Source organism: Sinocyclocheilus grahami, unplaced genomic scaffold (assembly GCF_001515645.1).
Source record: "Sinocyclocheilus grahami isolate Dianchi unplaced genomic scaffold, SAMN03320097.WGS_v1.1 scaffold750.1, whole genome shotgun sequence".
NCBI lineage: Eukaryota > Metazoa > Chordata > Actinopteri > Cypriniformes > Cyprinidae > Sinocyclocheilus > Sinocyclocheilus grahami.
The window spans coordinates 378,717-385,303 of record NW_015505929.1 but is presented as its reverse complement, the minus strand read 5'-3'; positions in this window follow the sequence as shown (position 1 = coordinate 385,303).

The window sequence follows — 6,587 nt, the reverse complement described above, 5'->3', positions numbered from 1 at the left end:
ACACACATAGGTGAGCATGAACAATAATAGGAACTTCTGTTGTTGTACCAGCCATCATATCAGCCAAGGAAGATGAAAGAAAGAGTTATTCCTGAAATATAAAGGCAGGGATTTTCTTTTGTTTCCAAGAAATCCCTTCCCTCGAAATGTTGCATTTCTGGTAATGATCTTAGTCTCAGCCAGACACCCAACTCAATACGTCCAGCCTCGACTGTGTTAAGCCATTTGGACCCCCTCACTCATTCATCCGAAATCTGTGAACTAGCCTATAATGGGTTATTCCATGGAATATTATTCAAATGTGGGAAGGGAGTGTGGGAAATATGTGGTGTGCAAACAGAACTTAAATTATCGCCACCAATTTTTGCTTTTTCTTCATCCTGAAATTATGGATATTTACAAAACACTGAAGATAATGAAGAAGAAAAAAAATCACGTCAGATCATCACAAACTTGAATGGAGAAAATTTCATTTAAGGCATTCAAGCGCCCTCATTTTCGAAGTTCTGCAGCGATAGTGTAGTGGACATTCATTGTGCCGATTTCTTTTTTTTGGTTTGCAGTAGGACTGTCGGACATGTCAAAGGAGGATCCTATGTGATTTGTCAATTTAGCCAGGACTTTTAAAGGGCCGCCCCAGCCTTTGGAAGTTCTTTGAGATAACCTTAACAGGTCTTTCTGCTTAACAAGGGTGCTCTGGCAGCGCTTTTTATTTTCTGGATTCATCTGCTCTACTTCCTGTCTGTAAGCATAGTAATAAGTTCATCGGGATAAGCCCAGTTGCAACCGTTGGGAGGATATTTTCACTAAATCAGTGCATTTCGTCACTTGGTAGTCAAAACCACAAGAAACTTTGCAACAGTGATTGGATTGTGAATTCTTTTTTTGTTTTGATCAGCGGAGCTTTTGCAGTTTTTCCAGTCTTATGCGCACACTTTTGGTTTTCTCGTTTTATTGCTTAATGTAAGTGGAGAGCGATGTTCGCTTAATTTTGACTATACAAGCAATGGGGAAAGGAGATCCATGACATTGTGGTTCGTTTTTTTGTTTAGTTGGTTTTTAATCTTATTTCACTTGCTACAAAACCTAATTGTACCAACTAAAATAAAAGTATATTTCTTGTTTAGGTAAATAATGCAAAGCTACCACACTTAGGTCCACTAGACGTTGTTGGGACGCTACAGAACAATAATAACGTTGTGATTATTGATTTACAGCCAATAGGGGTAATTTTTTGTTTGTTCATTTTTGGTTTAACTTTCATTTTGTAATGGCAAATCATTGCCATTATTTGGAAAATGGGCTTTCTTACTGTTGTGACTGGATGTTTGTTTGTTTTTTTTCCCCTGTGCATTAACTTGTAAAGGGATGTATGGGGAAAAAAATGCATTTGAACTAAAGTAGTTATGTTTGGGCCGCAAACTGCTGAAAAAGACAGTAAGGAAGCTAAAGGCAGCCTTGATCATTTTTGAATTAGCCATTATTGTTGAACAAAAAGTAAAAACAGGTTTGAAATTCATGAACTTATCTAGACATCTAGAAAACGAGCCACTTTAAAGAAGTTTTGTCTTGTATCAGAAATGGATACAAGCTTATTACTTGTTGCAAGATTTTTACTTGCTAAAGAAAAAAATAATCTAAAAAGTGACAGATCACATTTTGGCCTCTGATTGTTTGTATGTTTTTATAAATTTTAGAACTGAATTTCTCTTTAAGGTGGCTCATCAGTATTTTTTTTTTCAACTCTTGTGCATATTAAAGATAAAGAATGAGTTGAAATTCATTGTGCCTTTTGTTTTTCATTTCAAAGCAACTAAAAAAAGGTTCATAATGTCTACCACGTTGCATTGGAGCTGCTTATAAAATGGGGTCTTTTGGGTGTTATGTCTGCCTATCTCTGGACTTTACCATGACACATTCTCTGGAGTAGAGTATAATTCTTATTAAATTCTCCTTTAGTCTGCTGGCTGACTTGTACTTGATCTCCTTAACTTCCATTTTGCTCCCTTCTCATTCTTTTCATATGGATCACAACTACCCACAATTCTCAACCTATCCACTTCCCCTCCCCACCTCCACCTTTCTATGGCAACACATCTTTCACTCATCACTCCCTCAGGACGTGCTTTATGTATCAATGAACCTAACCAAAATAAACTTGCTGTTAGCCATCCTTTTTATTGCTCTCTTATGATTGACCTTCTGATGCTTTGGTGTCTCTTCTCTTTTACCTGTTACCTTTACTTCTTGTCCCTGTTGTGTTGCATTTCATTTACCTTTTTCTATTCAGAAGTCTCTTTTTCGCTCTTTCTAATAAGTGCCGTGCTCAAAGTTGTTTCTCAAGTGAGCTTACAGAGGTTGGCGCTGAATCAGAACCACACCAGTCACCCAACGTGCTACATAAGGACTACAATTACTACGAGAGTTTACGTGCATGAGTGATGAGCTTTCTCCAAACTTTTTAGAAAGCTTTTTAAAAAGCCATTTAGATTGAAGAACAAAATGTCATATTTAATCTTAAAATTGAACATTTTAACCATATGAAATTCCTATAGGATTCCATGTCTGGAATTAGAATTCTGCTTTGACCTACAAATCGAGGTCATGACTGAAAAGTTATATTGCAATGTTTCTGTTGATATATTTTCATGCTGTGCCTTGAATATTTGTACGTTTGACAGTTAGTTCTGTGATGCCTACATATATTATGGTGTAGAATATAATTACCCTATTAAACGATGGCAGAAAATCTTAAGAGATCTTTAAAGGGATAGTTCACCCAAAAATAAAAATTCTGTCATTAATTGCTCACCATCATGTTGTTCCAAACCCGTAAGACTTCGGAACACAAATTAAGATATTTTTTGAGAGCTTGAGTACCACGCTGGCGCTTTCCCCAGAACGTAGTCAATGCAATCAGTGTCCTTTACATTCAGGAGAAAGCACGCGTATCACGTGGACTGTTGAACCTGTACTTGCTACGTTTCTGGGCCTGGGAACATTTCAGTTGCGTTACTGTCTGTGCAGGGTCAGAGAGTTCTCAGATTTCATCAAAAATATCTTAATTTGTGTTCTGAAGATGAACGAAGGTCTTATGTATTTGGAATGACATGAGGGTGAGTAATTAATGACAGAATTTTCATGTTTGGGTGAACTAACCCTGATGTCAGGGTTAAGAAAACAAAAATAACAATTCTTCTCCCAGAGTTACGTCTTCCGCCATTTTAGAGAATATCACAATGCATACGCAGGCTTTGTAAACAACGCAGATTACCTTCACGCGCGCGCTTTATCCCTCGAACGTAAACAACGCTGATTACGTCGATTACACTCTTGGGTACTCTCCAAAATGGCGGAAGACGTAACTCGGGGGAGAAGAATTGCTAAATAAATAATTTTTGTTTTCTTTGCGCTCAAAAAGTATTCTCGTAGCTTCACAAAACTGAAGTTGAGCCACTGATGTCACATGGACTGTTTTACCTATGTACTTGCTACGTTTCTGGACCTGGGGACATTACAGTTGCGTTGCTGTCTATGGGAGGGTCAGAGAGCTCTCACATTTCATCAGAAATATCTTAATTTGTGTTCCGAAGATGAACGAAGGTCTTACAGGGTTTGGAATGACATGAGGGTGAGTAATTAATGACACAATTTTCATTTTGGGGTGAACTAACCCTTTAAGTAGAAATTCACATTTTAATAACAGGAACATGTTTTTAAGTCTTAAGTTGTGGTAAGGTACATACAAAGTCTTTATCAAACAAATGACAAAACCAAAATATTTATTACTAAAGACACAAGACCTGTCAGATTAGAACATACAAAAATAACATCATACAGGCTATGCAATACTCAATTTATTAAAAACAGTTTTGTGATCATTTGCAATAATTCGTAATTAGAGAACAGATGTTTTTCAGGTCAAATTATTAAATATTTAAGGTAAATAACCTTTACACTTATTCTATTGTATCTCTCATGTTTAATATATTAGTTACACTAAACTACAATAAGACAATGTACAGCAACATAATATGGAAAATACAACCAAATATAAACTCCATGAAATTTAAATATATGTATTTTTGTAGAGCTTGTATAAATCCAAGTCATGATGTATATGGTGTGTGCAGCTGCAGGTCATACATCAGACAGACGACAACGAAATCAAAAAGAGCTTCGACAGTATTTTGAATCAGTATCAACTTTTCAGGTCAGCATCACTTTGTTTTCTTGAAATGCATAAAGTATAAAGTCATGATTGTCAGCTGTAATATGTGTCCATTATTACCCGTTTTCAAATCAGCCTTTAAACAAAAATCCATACGCTCACAACAGCACACTTAATACTGTACATCAGTAAATGTACAGTGTTTGATGAAGTGTAAATTAAGGATGTATGTTCTAAATAAACCTTTTGAGATCAGTGCACAGCTCATTGATGCACAGATGATACAACAGAGTTCATCTGAAAGACATAGGATGACTTTTTAAACTGAGTAGAAATGGTCAGATATGTGTCAGTTTTACACGAGTCAAAATCACTGATGACATTATTTCAACTTTCAGTAGGCTGAGCCACACAATCGTCAAGAGTTCAGTCATAACATAGCACTTCGATTCCTGGCTGTGGAGTACATTTCTTTAGTGTATATACAGCACACCATGAACTTTAGAAGATCTGTTGCTCAAACAGAATCTTCTGGTAGCCTTGCGGTGGAGGATGATAGAAGTCACTGAACTGGCAATCCAATATTGCACTATCGTCAACTGTGAGGGACAAGACGAAGGCATACAAGCTCAGATGTGTCATTTAACAATAAATTCTATTTAGCAATGCAAGAATTCGGAAAAAAGTATCGAAATACTTATTTTTAGGTCATTCTTAGGCAACTCAATTTGTGAAATCATTTAAGAAAATAATGTTGTCTGTTTGAAGACTTTATATAAGTAACAGAGCAATTCTTGTCTCAACTGCACTGGCAACCAAAGAGGTTAGTGGTTAGTAATAGTTATTAAAGCAGCACTATGTAACTTTTTCTGTGTTCAAAATTTGCAAAATGTATATAATGAGCGAGTACATCATGAATTAATCTTCCAAACTGCGCGATTCCTGGCTGTGGAGTACATTTCTTTAGTGTATATACAGCACACCATGAACTTTAGAAGATCTGTTGCTCAAACAGAATCTTCTGGTAGCCTTGCGGTGGAGGATGATAGAAGTCACTGAACTGGCAATCCAATATACTAGACTAATTTGTCTAACTTGCACGTAAATGCTTGCACACATCACGTCTTACCTGTGGATTGAATCTTGAACTCAAAGTAGCTCTTGTTTTGATGGAGAGGGGCGTTTGCAATGCAACCACCAGTTCCACATATGCGTCTTCCACTCTTTACAATGACAACATCAGTACCTGAAATATCATAGGGAAATAATCCATTTGCCACATACTTAATTAACTGCATAACAGAGACCAAAATATTTTACTACCGTTTTTTCTGCTTCATGACGTTCTGAAATTATGCTCTTCTTTTTTCATTAATCCTACATGCTATACATTTTGTGTCATTTTACTATCGTTTAATAAGCCACCTTCCCTCATACCATTAAATTATATACAAGTCATTACAGATGACAAACTCAAATAACTGTAAATACACTTGTTATGCCAAGTCTGACAGCAGTGAAATGATCATAACACTTACTGTATGGCGACAAAGGCACTTATTTTGAAAGAAGGACAGCTTTGTTTATCATATCGTCAGACTCAAACTCTTTTCCGTGAATGTAATGTGTCTGAAATGTCAGATCGCAACACTTACCCATGTGATGAGTGTCCAGCTGAACCGTGGGCATTTCCTTCAGTGTTACGTGGCCCCTGTTATTGTCTCCACAACAGCCAAAACAACATGAAACCAAAGCTGCCATAACGGTATTTCTTTCACAATAATAACCTTAATATTAAAATGTGGTTACGTTCTACTTAGTTGTTATACGATGCTATTTGTGCTACAAATCAAAAGGTCATTTTTATTCTCTCTACATGCTAAGCTAACAGGATATGACGTGAAGGTTTCCCCCCCACATTATTTCCAGGATAGCTCAATGGCGACCTCTAGTGACCAAAAGACGGACTGCTATTAAGGGGATAACGGCCAAAAATGAAAATACTGTCTTTTACTCGCCCTCATATTGTGACAACCCTATGTGACAAAATGATTACTTTCTTTCTTCCGTGGAACACAATGCAGAATGTTAGGGGCTGACAAGCATCACACACCATTCAATTTCATTGCACCTTTTTCACACTAAAGTGAATGGTAACCAGACTGACTTACTGTGGTGTAAGGTAGCTGTATGGCGACAAAGGCACTTATTTTGAAAGAAGGACAGCTTTGTTTATCATATCGTCAGACTCAAACTCTTTTCCGTGAATGTAATGTGTCTGAAATGTCAGATCGCAACACTTACCCATGTGATGAGTGTCCAGCTGAACCGTGGGCATTTCCTTCAGTGTTACGTGGCCCCTGTTATTGTCTCCACAACAGCCAAAACAACATGAAACCAAAGCTGCCATAACGGT